This window comes from Drosophila novamexicana, unplaced genomic scaffold, assembly GCF_003285875.2.
Source record: "Drosophila novamexicana strain 15010-1031.04,08,12 unplaced genomic scaffold, DnovRS2.1 tig00000462-arrow-pilon, whole genome shotgun sequence".
NCBI classification, from domain to species: domain Eukaryota; kingdom Metazoa; phylum Arthropoda; class Insecta; order Diptera; family Drosophilidae; genus Drosophila; species Drosophila novamexicana.
The window spans coordinates 3,089,150-3,105,189 of NW_020824806.1; the positions used below are offsets into that span (position 1 = coordinate 3,089,150).

General features: G+C 40.7%; 1 protein-coding gene across 3 annotated transcripts in view; it reads right to left on the reverse strand.

Moving 5' to 3' along the window:
- LOC115760641 (putative cyclin-dependent serine/threonine-protein kinase DDB_G0272797/DDB_G0274007) overlaps positions 1-16,040 on the reverse strand; it is a 104,450-nt gene that overhangs the window by 7,609 nt on the left and 80,801 nt on the right. Inside the window, exon 1 of one of the 3 annotated variants that reach the window (XM_030702101.1) lies at positions 762-1,734. The exons of the other annotated variants lie outside the window; for them this stretch is intronic. The gene's annotated coding sequence lies outside the window, so the exon portion shown is untranslated. Of the gene's footprint in view, positions 1-761; positions 1,735-16,040 lie in introns of those variants that run through there. 3 annotated transcript variants of the gene reach the window in all.

Consider the following 16,040-nt stretch of genomic DNA (forward strand, 5'->3'; position numbering starts at 1 on the left):
GTTATTATTGCACTCGATAGAATCGAAAATTTATGTTTTTTATTTACTTTTATTTTTTTGTTTAGTTTTTGTTTATGGTTATTAAGGTGCTCATCAACCTTACTAATTATTTTATTAATTTTTTTTTTTGTAAACGGATTTTGAGTAACAAATATTTTTTTTGTTTTCTTTTTTTTTTCATATTTAATTTTTATTTTATCGACCTTTCCATTTTTCAAATCTGTATTTAGCTAGGTCTGGGCTTATTTTATTAAAAACATCAATGAAAAACAATTTTGTTTCAATCTTTATTTTTTCGATATATTTTGAGTGCACATCCGAAAGCGTCTTCAGGGCAAGATTTGATTAATTATTAATATTTTTAATATTTATTTAGCTTAATGAATTTATTTGCTTTTCTGATTCAATTTTTTTAATAATTGCCCATGAAAATAATTTAATTATATATAAATTATTATTTTGTATTATTTAAATGTATTATTTATTTTGGTAATTGAAGTGGCCTAAATTTAAAAACCATTCTTGACACTTTATATGGCAAGCGCTATTAGCTGCTGTCTGAAAATTTCACACAAGCCACACACACACACATTCATAAACAATAATAATAATTTTCACATTTAACCCAATTTCTAGAGCATGACGCTAATTACTTTTAAATTATATATAAATATATATATATATATATATATTTTTTTTTTTTTTGTGATATATTTATTATGTCTTTCGGACATTTACATATTTATGGCTGAATTGCTCACCTCTAATGCAGACAATCACTTTGCTGGTTGCTCCAAAAAAGGAAAATGCCGTTAAATATGTACAATAAAGATTTACACCTTTTGCCAATCAATTAGCACACACAAACACACATAAATGCACACACTGAGAGAAAGACAAAAGTAAACTCTCATTACTCATTTGGCGGCAATTGCTCGACTTGAATTTTGTTTTCTATTTGCCTTGTTTAACTGCTCGTCGTTGTTGTTGTTGTTTTTGTTTGTTGGTTACGCGATTTTTATGAGCATTTCGTAATAGACGTTGCTCTTGTATTCAGAGCTAAATTTCTTTTGTTCAACACAACTAACTGTTAATTTCACAATGCCAAATCAGGCACAAAGAATTTTTACTTTCACGCGTCGAACTGACAAAATGTGACTTAAGATTGTTGGTGGTTTTCTTGTTGTTTCTTTTTTTTTCTTTTTAAAATCAATCGATTTGCATAAAAAACGAAACGCGCAGAATATGCGGCAGCATCGGCAAGTATCTCAATCTTTTAAACACTTCTTATGTATTCTCGAAGTCGAAGTTCGCTTTAAACTTGCGAGCGTCTCGTCTCGCGTGGGTTGAAGCCGCGCACGCGCACAGATCTCGCTGGGAGCGACGTCGATAGTGGAATGAACCGGTCGCTGGCTGCGGAGCTAATGAAATGCGGCGAGCTACGGTTCTGAGAGCTGTCCGAGTTGAGTGCCCAGAACAATGCAGTCGGCGTCGCAGTTGGCGTCGCAGCTGGCAGCTGACAGAGCTGGTTAACAGCGAGTTAACAGCGCACTGTTAAACCGGTCTGAAGATCTGCGGGTTCGGCCTTTTCTTTGCACACACACACACACACAACTTTCGGGGCATTTGTTTTGGGCTCTAATTTCTAAGCAAACGCTGTACGAGCGATTCTCTGAGATAAGCGTCGGACAGTTGTTTAATAGTTTTCTTTCGAATTTTGAGACTTTTTTTTTATGTTTTCAGTTTTTTTCTTTCTTTTTTTTTTTTTTTTGTATTTTTGTCAGATTTGTTTGCTGAGAAAAACGAGACTCCCAGATCCCAGCTCCCTGGTCTGGCTGTTGATTTGTTTTGTTAGCGTCTCTTTGGATTTCATTAGCATTTTCATTGGCACAGTAAGACCCTCCTGTGTGTGCGTGTGTGTCAACCTTCTGGAAACGTAATATTTTGTTGCTGGCCCATCATCATCATTGTGCGTGTGAATTTTTATGGTTCATTAAAATTAAAAGCAAGCGCTGCTTTTGGCTTTTTATTTATAGCAACCGATTGGCATTTAGAATGTGAGTTTCTTTTGGTTGGGTTGACTGAACCAAACGGCATCCAGACTGTGGGACTCTTGGGCTAAATAGCTGTGCCATTTGTTTGACAATAAAGGCTGGAGTATTTAGAGCTGATGTAATATGTGGCGTCTTGCCATTGTCCGGCACATATGCATATCATCCATGTAGTGTTGCGGCTGGTCAAAAAATATATGTATAGAAAAAAAAAGGGTTCAAGAGCAGCCCGAACAAGAACTGGCCAGCTGTCTCTGCCAATGATTTACGACAAGTTACTTTAGAATATTCAATCAGAAAACCTTTCAAAATTGCCGCAAGGCCAAAGTTCTACTCGTAAAAGCTGGACCACAAAATAAAAAGAAGGCAAAGGCCGCATGCATAGCACATGAAATATGAGCGCAAATTATGAACAGACGTCACGTCAAAGGATTAACAAGCCCCAGCCCTGCTCTACCCACTCAGCCCCAGCCCCAGCCGCAGCCACAGCCTCAAGCTCAGCTCTGAGCCGCAGTCCGAAAAAAAAAAAACACACAAACCAAATGAATCAAACGTTGAGCCGAGTCGACTTTGATTTCAAGGAAGTCGTCGTCAGCGTCGTCATCGTCCGATCCGCTGATTTGATTTTTATGGCTTTGCGCCAAGCGGCTAAACTGAACCTTTTTTTTTTTTGTTTCGAGCGAAAACGCAGCAAAAAGCGATTAAAATCTAAGAAATTCTTTCACAGGGCAAGGGCACGGCGTGTGCTCGGAGAGGGGCGGTGGGGAGGTAAGCGCGTTAAATGGTCAACACCCAACACGCCTGGAAGCCTCAACTCAACTCAACCGAGAGCTCAATTTTAAAATGCAGATTATGTGCGCTGATTAAATATTGTTTTTTAATTTCTATCTGCGTCGCAGTTCAAAATTACAAATTCACAGCCAAATGCAGCCGAGGGAAATGCAACAAGTTTCTGTTTTATATGCCGTGCACGTAGCGCTTAATAATAAAAAAAAAAAAACATTTATTAAATTGAAAAAGAACAAACCAAGCGCATGTTTTGGTCGGGCTGTTGCGGTCAAGGCGTAGCCAAAGCAGCGCCGCCTATCGAAAGGTTTCTGACTGCGACGTTCGGCTTTTGACTTTGACCGGCACAAGACAGACAAGAGACAAGAACGCATCAGCAGAACGTCAAATGGCTGGTCGCGGTTTCGAAAAGGGTATATTGACTTGGAGTATATGGCAATCAGAACCTTGCACCATATATGCTTCTTGTTGCAGTTAGAATATTAATATCCTGATTGTGAAAAGGATAACTTTTTAATATTTCATTTACTATCTATAGCAATATTATATATATTTTCTATAGAATATTCAGTTCCTGATTGTAACCACATTTATCCTATTTAATATTTTATGTTCTATCTTATTTATTTTCTCATTGTAACTATTCTACTGTTGGCTTGCCTCTCTGTCTCTTCCCCTCTCCTCTACCTTCTTGTCTTCTTACTTATTTTAATTACTTTTGTATTATTCTTATGATATTTTCCACTTAGTGTTCTTTCGTCTCTGGTTTTACTTAATCTGTTTCTTCTATTTGATTTTTTCCTGATCAGAACTATATTTACTGTTAGTTTATTTTAATGTTTTCTTCTTTTTTGTTATATTTTTTCAGAATTTATTTTCTGCTTATATTTACTATTTAGCCCAGGGTATTCCGTTAGTGCATCATGTTTGTTTTGTTCGTCGGCTGCCTTATCACATGCAAGTTTGTTGCCTAAGTCTTTTGTTTCGGCGGCGTCGCTTTATCAAATTTGTAGAAATCGGTCTTATAACGGCGTGCCGTATGTGTGTGTGGGTGAGTGTGTGTGTGTGTGTGTGGGTGAGTGTGTGTGTGTGTGTGTGTGTGTGTGTGTGTGTACGAATGTGCATTTAGCAGGAACTGTTTGTCGGCTTAAAGATTTGCATAAGACACACACACACATAGCGTCTTTGTGCGTGTGCCAATTCTTGGCTGCAGCCCACACCAACATCCATCCATAACTCAACGCTGTATGCAAATGAGCTGCAATTGGAGCTGGAGCTGGAGCTGGGCTGTAGCTGGAGCTGTTGCTGTTGCTCCAAAATTAGCTGCAACTTTTGTTTGGGGCCTGCGCTTGCACTTTTGGCTGCCTTTCTTTGGAAAGCGCGCTTTGATTGATTGTCTTGGCCATGTTATGGAGGCAGCATGAAGTACAGCTATACTAGTGTGTGTGTGTGTGTATGTGTGTGTGTACTATATGCGGGCTCTGCTTCCCTGGTGCGGGTCTAACCTTTTGCACTGCACTCGCTTATATGTGTGTGTGTGTGTCGTGTTGTGCTTTGTGTTGTGTTTTGTCTTGACTTTGACGCTTCGTTTCCTGCACAGCATTTTACGCTTAATTTGGCTTTGATTGATGTTTTAGGCTGGTTCGCGTTGACTCATACCCTGACGAAAATTAGTTAATTTTACAGCCCGGTTTGGTTCACTGAACTCCGCACTGAAAGCAGCTGCAAGCGTTCGCAGCGGGGGCTGGGAGGTGGAGGTTGCCAATGAAAATTGTTTGCGCAACTATTTGTGCAGCCCTCGTTTAACAAATAATTTTCATATCATTACACACAACCAGAGCCTGACAACTTTTTCTTGCAACTTGGCATTCTGATGGGTTTGTCTTAACAACTTTGACCCACTTTGCAGTGCGCGGGTTCTTGGGGCGTCGTCGCTGCTGCTGATGCTTTTGCTGCTGCTGTTGCCTCATTGTGATTTGGACACTTTCCAGCATACACAGGTTGGAAAGCAATTAATTACATTGCCAACTTGTGTACGTGGCCACAATGAGATTGTTAACAGCTGAAAGCGCGCGTCAATCAATCAGTCACTCACTAAACTATTCAAACAGTCAATGGCCTCAGTCAGACTCTGGCTGGTTAGTCTATGGGTCCAGTATATGATGGAAAAAAAGCTCAGTTCTTTGTGGTTCGTTCGGTCGAAATTCTAGCTGTCATGTTGGCGCTCCAGGTGCCATTATTTATTATTTGGCGCGACAAACGCGGGGCCCACCAATTAGGACACGGAACGCAAGCAAAAGCGAACATTTTTCATTCGCTCTCGCGGCAAACGGAAAGTTGCCAATTTGGCTTTCATTTTCATAGTGCGGCCCTTTGGTGGAAAGTTCTCATGTTAGATACCCTTAATAGGTGCCCCCGTCCGTCTGGCTGTCTATTATCGACGTCGTCGTCGTCGTTGGAGTTAACAATGCCAGCAAGCAGGCACCATAACAAGGACAGCTCCATGGCGAAGCAGCAAAGGCATTCAAATGCGAGCAAAGTCAGTGCCATTGGCAATGGCAATGGCAATGGGCTGAGGCACTGGCACTGGCACTGGCAGCATCCGCATCCTAAAACAATAAGCAAGGGCAGCGCCGAAATCGAGAGAATCCAAGCAAATAAACAACACCAAACACAACCAAACGAAAAAAGCGAACGACTAGCAGCATCACGTTTCACGAATTCGCGGCAGAACACGTCCCTGTTCCTGGGCACATTAAATGCAGACAGCCAAAACCGACGACGACAACAACAACAGCGGGCAGATCCTAACCCCAACCGAAAACCCAAAACCCAAAAGCAAAAGCATTGCAAACCAAAATTGAAATAAACAACTGTGCGGACAATAAGTAAAAGTTGCTACAGTTGCAACGACTCCCAGTTGCAACACGGCGACTCCGCACTAATCTTAGCAGCGTATGCGCAGAGATGCGGCATCATTCTCATTGTTTGCCTCCATCACCATCCCCATCCCTGTCCCTGTTATTGTCCCTGTTTCGATTCCTGTAACAACATCAACACCAACACCAACAGCAACAACGGCAGCATCTAGCTGCAGCCTGCTGCACCACCCGCTGCACGCGGCTGCGACGCTTTGGCGCGCACGTTCGCAACAGCCAGAGAAATATGGAGAGAAAATTGCCATGGACTCGACTCGCACATAGTACATCGATTTTTAGTGCTATCGGCTTGAGCTCTAAATGCAGGGTATCATAAGTTTAGCCAGCTGTTTGTCATTGCAAAGCAAAGGGCTTATCATGGAAGAGCAACTCGCGTAAGGCTACGGATAAGTTAAGTTCCAAGTGGATTTAGATTTTCAAGTGAATATTGTTGCTAACTTAACTACAGCTGAATAGGCAGTCTTGTAAAAAACTTTAAAGTAACAACAAAGCGTATGATTTGAAGCGTGAAACTACAGTTCGCCGGCTCAGCAAATGGGTTCAGATTTTAGTTGAATACGAATCTTTTCTTTAACTTACTGCATTAATATAAATTCTTATAAATTGTTTAAATCAAATTAAAGCATGAAAATACTATGTATATAGTATGCTTTATTTAAGCTCAAATGGAATCTACCAAAAATAAAGCAAATTTATAATCATTTAAATCCATTTAACTGTAAAAGCCACAGCTTAAGCTGGTTATATAAGCTGCAAGTCGAATTTCTCGGCTCACATTACGCTTTTTGTTTAATCAGCGATAAAAGTCTATTTTTAATAGGGTATGCCATAAGCCTTGACTCATCCTTTATCAGAGCTTTTTAATCTTGTTCCTTGTGTTGACTGCACACATAAAGTGAAAATGTGCGCTGCTTTCCTTATACCGAAATTTACTTTTGGTTTTTTTTTGGCTGACATTTTGGCATTTTTGCTGTCATTCACTTCCTTTTGGCTTGCGCTAATTTATCACTTGCCTTGCCATGTTGGCCACGTGATGCATGTGGGTTGCGCTGGGTTTATTGCTACTGTTGCCGGTGCTGCTGCTGCTGCAGCTGTTGCAGTTGCATTGAACTTATCGAAACCGCACAATCAGCACACTGGCAAAGGCACAAAAGGCACAATATCTGTAAAAGCGACTGAAAGCAATGATGATTCTCAGGTTGCTGCTGCTGCCGCTGCGGATGCGGCTGACTGCAGAGTTACAATTTCAAAACAAATAAATTCATGCTCCAGGCTAAAAAGGGCAGCCCAATGGATGAGCTGCAGACACTGAGAACGTCAAACTGAAACTGAGACTGAGCCGGAGCCGGAGCCAGAGCCAGAGCCGGAGCCCAAAGCAAATAAATCAAGGAGCAGCAGCCAAACGACGTTGAGGAAACATGAAGTTGCATTTGGGCTTGCAACAAAAAATGCATTGGGGCTTGACTTCAATTGTTCTGCGCGCTGCTCCCAATGCTGCTGCTGCTCCTGTTGCCATTTAACACAAAAACAACAAAAAATAATATAAAAAAAAACAGCAGCAATTATTGCTAGCTACACACACACACAGTCGTCGCTGCCTGCGGTGCTAGTTTTTGTGCTCATTTCAGCAACGGCGGCTACAATAATAATCCTCAAACGCCCACCGTTTTTTTTTTGTTGTTGTTGCTGTTGGTTTTGTGTCCAGCCTAGAAGGAGGCTGGACCTCATTTGCATGCAACTTGCTGGCCGTGGCAATGTCGTGACCCATGTGCGGCTTCATTTGCTGTTGCAGCTGCTGCTGCTGTTGTTGCTGCTGCTGTTGCTGCTGCTGCCTCTCAGCACTCAGCTCTTGATTTCAGTTGGCCGTGTTCGATTCTGATTCGAACCAACCATATCCATATGCATGCATTGATTTCGTTTTCGATTTCAATTTCATCTCTAGGACTTTGCATTGTTGCTGCGGCTGCTGTTGTTAGTTGTTGTTGCTGTTGCTGTTGCTGCTGCTGTTGCATTGTCGCTGCTTTCATAAAAGTTAAGAGCAGCTTTTGCATGTTGCCCTTAAGCTTCTGCTTTTTGTTGCTGTTGTTGCTGCTGTTGTCATTGTTGTGTGTGTCTTTTGTTCTTGGCAGCGCCATTGTCAACAATTTTGGCGTTTTGTTTTCGTTCTATGTGTACGCGCCATGCCCACATTTTAGCTAACGCCCTGCCATTTTACCTGCTGTTGTTTAGCTAGCAAAACTTTTGTTCTTCGCATAAGTTTTGCCGACCCCACCCCCACACCTCTCCTTTACATACTGTTCGTTTGTTTATCTGCCTGTCAACTTGTTTAACTTGTCAGAATGTTTGTTGTTGTTGTTGTTGTTGCTCTTGCTGCTGCTGTAACAGCTGTTGCTGCCGGAACAATTGCATTTAAAGTGCAGGTTAAATGAATACGAATCGAGCACAAATTTGCACAAATTTCTGGCTCATAAATTTCACCTTGAACCACGGCAGCGGCAACAACGGGGCAAGGTCATGGCTTATGGCACAAAAAAAAAATACCTAAAACAAATAAGGCAACGGCCATTTGGGCCAACAATGATGCAACAAATTCGATTGGCCTGCCCGACTGCTTCGACTAACGTAATTTAATAAAACGTTTAAGCGATTAGATACGTTTGTATGCACTAAAATGTAACCATTAGATACGCTATCTACACACACACACACACACACTGGCATACACCACGTAGACACAAGAAAACAAGTGCAGCCAGCGCGACTTCAGCTCCCATTTGGCAGCAGCTGCTGCACTTGCTGGGCCAAAACGCTAACGAGCCTTTGGCCACGCTCGCCAGACCCTGCGCCCCTGCCCACTGCCTCTGGCCATGGTCCACCCTCCTTTCTATGCCATGCTGTCCATGGAGCATGGCTGGTATCCGTGTCGAGACGACGACGACGACGACGACGCTCCCTTTTACTTGATGCTGGTTTTACTTTTGCTGTTGGCTGCTGGCTGATGTTGTGCCCGGTCCATGGATTCTCCTGCTTCGGCATGGTAAATCTGCGCTGCCAATCGCTAAAATTATTGCGCTCAATCTTTGTTATTAGATTAACTTCTATTTTGTTTTCCTATTTGACTTTGCCATAAAAACGAATCGCGCTGAACCTTTTCCATACACTTGCCACCAAATGGGGCATCTCGATTAGCTCAAACGATATGTTGCTAGTTTAGTTGAAATGCATTATGAATGCAGTTTTAAGCTAGCCAAATGCAAAGTCATTCAGGCATTAAGCTGTGTTCACACCAGCAAGATGTTGGCCTCCTAGTTGAGTTGTGAATTTAATTCTTGTCAATCAAAAAAGGAATTAAAAATGAAGCCAAATATTTGTATTTTAGCTAATTTTTCTATTTAACTGAAATCTTTGAAACATTAAGCTTAGTTCACACTACCAAGCTGCATTCTGGTTGCATTTAAAATTTTTATTGATAATATGCATAAATTAAATCAATTTGAGCACTTTTCAAGGCTTCGGCCTACTGAAAAACATAAGCTTCTCTAAGGCAAGGGCATCTGCACTTCGGCTTGCTTAGCTGTTGCCAATTTACTTGTTATCTGTTGCTGCCGCTTCTGCTGTTACAGTTGCTGTTGTTGTTGCTGTGGTTGTTGCTGTTGTTGTTTTTGCTGTTGACTGGTGCCCATTTGAAAACTGAAAGTGCGCCTGGTCAACTTGGGCTTAGTCAATGGCATTAGGCAATGCTGCATTAGCTATGCTCGCCTGGCATTCGGTTTTGGCTTCATTTGTTTTTACGGCTTGCATTTTGTAGACGTTGCCATTACTGCTGACTGCGGCTGCAACTACAGCTGCTGCTGCATCTTCTACAAAAGCGACTGACTGTGAGTTTTGCCTGTTTTTGGGGCTGCTAAATTGGTTTTGTGTTGCCTGCCATGTTACTGGCGCATCAATTGAACAGCCAACAGCAATTGGCAACAAAGCAGCAACAAAAGGCAGCAGCAACCTGCAACCTGCAACATGGCATGCTGTAACTTGGCCATTGTTGGCGCAACGTGTCTATTCTACATAGCTAACTTTTAGAAAGGCAACAACTTTCCTTGGACCATGATGCGGTCATAGACCGACGGCCACATTCAACTTTCGCTCAGCCAAAAGTTGATAATGATGTTGTTGCTGCCGCCGCCGCTGTTGCTGCAGGTGTGTGTTATGTAATTAGAGAACGGCTTGCAAATGTGATTCTAATTAAGAAAGACAGCATCATCTCAATCGTTATATATACAGATGTTTTTTCTAACTGAGTGACTGATTGATGATTGAAGCTTTTGGGAAATTCTAACAGCAAGTGTCGAAAAATCACGGAAAATTCTTGCATCCAATCGGATTCAAACTTCATTTCAAAGAGGTATTTCACAATTTGGAATCTTGGGTGAAACATAAGGTAGCTGAAGTTTCGGGAACTTCATGAAAATTAATTTGAGACGAATTTCATTTTACGCATAAAATGAGAGCCAAAGGTTAATCGGACGCCGTTTTAAGTTATGTTTGATTTGATTTTGATTTTGATTTTTTTTCAATATTCTACATAAATACTTAATAAATATTGTTCTCAGCAGTTTTGGAATTTCCACATGTAAATGTGGAAAATCGACAGTTTTATTTAACATCTTCAAGTTAGTATGGGGTAGATTTAAGTTTCCCACGGGCGAGAAATGAACGGAAAATAATACTGAAAAGAAGCACAAATACTGTGCACGAGCAAGGACGGGGAATATCTGTTAGTCAGTCTATATTCGTCATTAAAATCGTTTAATGAGTAGCTGGAAGCTGCCCACACACACACACGTAAATACACATACCCACGCACACACTCGGGCCTTAATGCTCATTAAAGCTGAAGCACTGTCTGACTGTATTTATGCATGCAATATTAATGAGGGAGTTTCACAGGCAACCCTTGATGGCAACCATGCCCATGTTATGGGCCCTGTGACAAGTGCGGCTTAATTGAAAGAAATTAAAAAGGAAAAACACAAAGCTGCAACAGTTGAACGACAGCAGCAGCAACAACTGCTACAGACATATATATATATAAGTATATACACACATAAAATGATGATGATAATGTGCCACGGAAATGGGTTAAGCTGCTTAAATGTTCTCCCGCCCCTACCAGCGTATACCCTACCGATGTCTGCAACGCTTCAACTCAGCTCTCTGCACGGCTCTTTACAAAATCATTTTTGTACGTGAGTTGGGCCAAAGTTTTTGCCAAGCCAAACAGAAGTTGTCGTTGTTTCTGTTGTTATTATCGTTGCTCTTTAAATGCATTAAAATGCGCACGCATCAAAATAAAGTTGGCCGCAATTAAAGCAGAGAAAGTGAATACTCTGGCCCCAAAGATGTCTCTTAGCATACGCCACACACACACACACACAGATTCAACAGATTAACTGCCACAGCTAGTGTCTTATAAGTGCCCGCCATTTGAAGCTTTTACTCACGTGCCGCAATCCTATTTTTTTTTTTTTTAACTTCTGGGGCTTATGAGGTCGCTCTTACCTGCAAGAGATAAAAAAAGCAGATGGAAAATTTGAGATAAGCATAGTCCACATTTATGCGCAATTTGCTTAAGCAATAAAAATACAAAAAAAAAAAAAAAAAAACGAAACAATTAAGTTAATAATAATCATAATTTTTATGTTTGTTTTTATATTTTTATTAAGTGACAATTGAATAACTTGTTTTGTCAACTTAAGACAAAATAAAGAAACCAAATCTTTTATCTATGCTAACTGGGCTATGGCATGTGCGTTGCCCGTTTGACAAGTGTTATTACACTGTGCGACATGAATGAGGTTTTTAGTTTAGTAAATTAGATTTGTCAAGTATAGATGTCGCAAGGCAGTGCTAAGGCCAAGTCCAGATGGAGCTAGAACATGTAAGTATTTCTAAAAGGGTATAAACTTCAGTGTACTTTTTTATAATGATTGATGCACTTATATATCTTGAGGCACGATCGATCTACGATTATCTTTATTAGGTCTTCCTCGTATATTAACATTTTTCATTCTGCATATCGAAAAGTGATCGATATCAGTCATAAGTAATATTATACAACACAAATGTGTTATTTTAAACACTATCGTCTGTTAAATACTTTTGTTAAGCCAATCTTAATATTATAACCCTTTGTATTAGTACAACATTGAGTTAAATCTAATTATTTTATAATGATTGTCTAATACATCTTAACACCATGATGGCTGTAATCGAAAGCGTATAGCGAGGTTTTCAAAATTCGATACGCACGCACGTTAGTTTTGATAGATCGATTATGAGTTCATATAGAAACATGTTGAAAAATTTAATTAACTATGCAAATGTAATCAAGTCAAGCGCTTTTCGCTTCAATATTCCTACCTGTCGTTCATTTAATTATTGATTTGATTGATTATTCTACACAAATAATAAGAAAACCAAAGTGAATTATTTCAGAAACTCAATCAAATCGCAGCATCTACTCCATTTAGTGTCAACAGTGGCCAACAGGTGGCGCATATCAATTATCAATTTGCAATTTCCATTCAACAGAGCAAGCGACAAAAATTAAAAAAAAAATAAAAACACAAAAAGAACGACCGAAACAAGTTTTGTGGCATTTTTAATTTGTATGAAAATAGACTTGGCCTGCCGGCTGCTGTCCCGGGCATCTGTTAGGCCTAGACAGCAGGCCATGCTGCCTGAGGCTTAATGAAAACTTGGCGCCTGCGACAGCCTCCTCAGCCCTCCCCACAACATAGCGCACATTGCGCTGTCGTCAAGTGTTTTAAATTGAAAATTTAATTAAAGAACTTTGCGCCTGGGCTGTCTGTCGTCTTGGTACAGCTCACCTATCTGCTGGCATAAATTAGCCAAACAACAAAAGCCTATTGAACTCAAGGCGGCAACATTTGCGCCCGCTTCATGGTCAAAATCAACGCAAAATAAACGCTGTCAATAATGGCCAGAGAGAAAAAAAAAACCGGACTGTGGTAAAGGCAAAAGGCTTAATTTGTAGCCAAGTTTAGTTAGATTCACACGCTTTTTGATGCCAATTCCAAACAATTGCCCTACGTCAAACACGTCTGCCAGCCAGCCAGCCAAGTCACGCTTATGGACAGCCCCCAAAAAGGCAGTTTGTCAAAAATGGCAAAAGGCGACAAAAGCGGCCAAGAAAACAACACACACACACACACACACACACACACACACACACACACACACACACACACACACACACACACACACACACACACACACACACACAGGGCTGTTAATGTGCTGCTAATAATGAAACTAAGTTGGCAATAAAGTTGGCCTAAGCCAAGGAAGTTGGGTGTGAGATGTGGCCATTGCTGGAGGTGTCTATCAAGGACTGATTGAATAAGAAGAAACGCCAATTTTCGACAAGACGAAGTTTAAATACCCTAAAAGTTATTTATAAAATCAAAGCAAAGTAAACTTTGCCTTCTGCTAACATGAAACACAAAAAGTTCTCCATCCAATGTGGATACAGTTGGTCAAGGTATTATGGGAAACAAAAAAAGTTGTCCAATGGTTATTCCTATGACAGCTATATGATATAGTCGTACGATTCCTTGCCTTACACTTTTCATGTCAAAATTATAAGACCCTGACTCAAATGTACAAAAGTGCAGCTCTAAGCGCAGGTTCTTAAACATAATTAAAAGTATAGTTAAGGCCCGAAACACAGTTAAACTCTTTTTCAGCTTATTACCAACTGTTAGCCGGCCAAAATGTTCAATAAACTATCAACAGCTGTCGGCAGTTGTTGCTGTTGCTGTTGTCGTTTGGGCCTTAAGTCTGCGGCCTGGCCTCAACTATTATGTCTTTGGGTAGCTTGGCCACGCCAGGGCAGGCCTGGGCAGAGCAGTGCAGAGCCAAGCCAGGCCGTTTATTTGTTGACTGGTTGCCATTAAGTTAAATGACATAAGCATAAAGATTTACGCCGCCGAAAAACGACCAGAAATCAAACGCTGTCAGCCAAAGTGTCAAATTTGTAATGAGCCACAAACATACAACACGAGACGTGGCACATGAAACCGAGACAGACACAGAACTTGGCCTGTTGCTGCTGCCACGCCCATTGCCTGAAATCGCTTTTGATTAAAGAAGTTGTCAACCGGCAACAAAAGCCGTTTGATAATTGCGCGTGGGCGCCCCCTCCACAGTTTATTTATTTATTTTTCTCCTCTTTATTATTATTATTATTTTTTGTATTATTAAACTCAGCTACATCTCGATCGCATTTATTGCTCGCCCTGGCGATTTGCATAGACGCAGAGCTGAAGCCAGGCAGGGCCAGCCTTGAGCTGTGCTTCAGACTCGTGTATTATTGTAAACTCTTTAAAGTCTCTTATTAAAGCCAGACAACAAAGCCAACAACTGGCAACGACCTTGCCAACCCATAGAAAAGTCTCCGTTTTGATTGCTTGCACACACACAAACACACACACACATACAGTCGAGCGGCAATTGCTTAAACAAATTGCAGCGCTATAATTAATAATTTCTTTTTGAATTCGGTGCTTCGGAGGTTGTGGGCGTGGCTTGAGCCCACGTGCAAATGTGGCTGAATGCTTGTTATGAACCGGGAAACAATTATCTTGATGTCGTCAAAAGCCATCGGCATCGCCATCAAGTTATCATCAGCATCATTCACATCATCATGAATGCACTTCCACTTAATGAGGCACAAGGCAAACTCTCGCACACACACTATACACACACACACACACATGCACACACACACACGAACTACAACAGCAAAAACTTTCATTTGTTTCGCTCACTCAACATAATGAAAAACTGCGACAAGCAAAAATAAAGAAACTAGCAGCAAGATCAATAGTTGACAAACATAAACGAATTATTAATACCCTATAAAATTGCTGTTTCTGTAATGCTCCACGTATCTCAGCATTTAAATTTAATTTTTATGTGAGTAAAACCTCTGCATAAGCTAGGATTCTATCTATATGAGGATCTTATCTATATCATAAATCTTTTTTAAGGAAATTATATTTCATTGTTTTTTCTTTTTCTTCATTAGCTATCTATATAAGTTAAGCATTTGTATCAAAGATATTATCCATCTAAGGTCCTCTATATATAAGATTACAACTTAAAATACGTTAAATGTTTTTTAGATGCTCTTTGAAAACTTTGATATATTAATATGTAACATTCCCACTTACATTATCTTTTTTTTAAGAAAATTAAGATTATATTTAATTTTTTGTTTTTTTTTCTTTAAGACTGATAAATATGGGCTAAGCATTTGTATCAACGATATTATCTATCTGAAGATCCTATCTAAATCTGAGTCTAGCTTAAAATAACATACATTTTATTAGATTCTCTCTGAAAACTTTGATTATATTGTTACGTAACTTTCCCAATCTTGTTGAATTACACAGACAACTAGGCTTCGTTCTTGTTGCGCCCCGTTAGGGTATTATAAATGCTTAATATGTATATAGGTTGCGCCTGATTTTGCGCTTTTCATACGCGCGTGGGCCAACGTGCGGCAACTTTTGATGCCTAGGCACCGCGCACTACCCCCCTGTTGCAATGGCCGCCCTTTGCGCCTGCAGCCCTGCGTAGGTGTTTGGCCTGAGCTGCATTTGTGATTAGCTCGCTTTGATAAGCAGCTAAGCTTGGCACGGGAACGGGCACGGCCCAGGCTCTAACTCTGGCTGCATCGTATAGATCGTCTATCATATGCAAGTGGGCTGGCTTTAATGCTCGGCTCAGATTTCCGCTTTGCGTTAGCCGATTGGCAGCTGCAACAGCAGCAAGAGCAGCAGCAGCTTTTGGGCCAATGATGAAGACAAATGTTAAGTGCGCGACATTTTCACTGTCAATTAGCGCCTAGGCTGAGGCTAAATTGCAGCTGTTGTTGTAGTTGTTGCTGCTGTTGTTGTTGCTGATGTTGCTGACAGTTAAATAACGCAAACGTGCCGAGTTGCAATTGCTTGTTGTTTCTGCCTCTGCTGTGGCTGTTGTTGTGCCGCCAAGCACGTAACTCAATAACGCGCACATTCTAACAGCAGCAGCAGCAGCAACAGCAAAACGGCAGCAGCAGCAGCAGCAACAAGAACAACAACAATTAAGCTAACAATGTACCACACACAAGTAAAAGTTGTTGTTAGTGTCGACTCGACTCGACATAATGAAAATCTGCTCGCTTGCCCTGCATGCCACT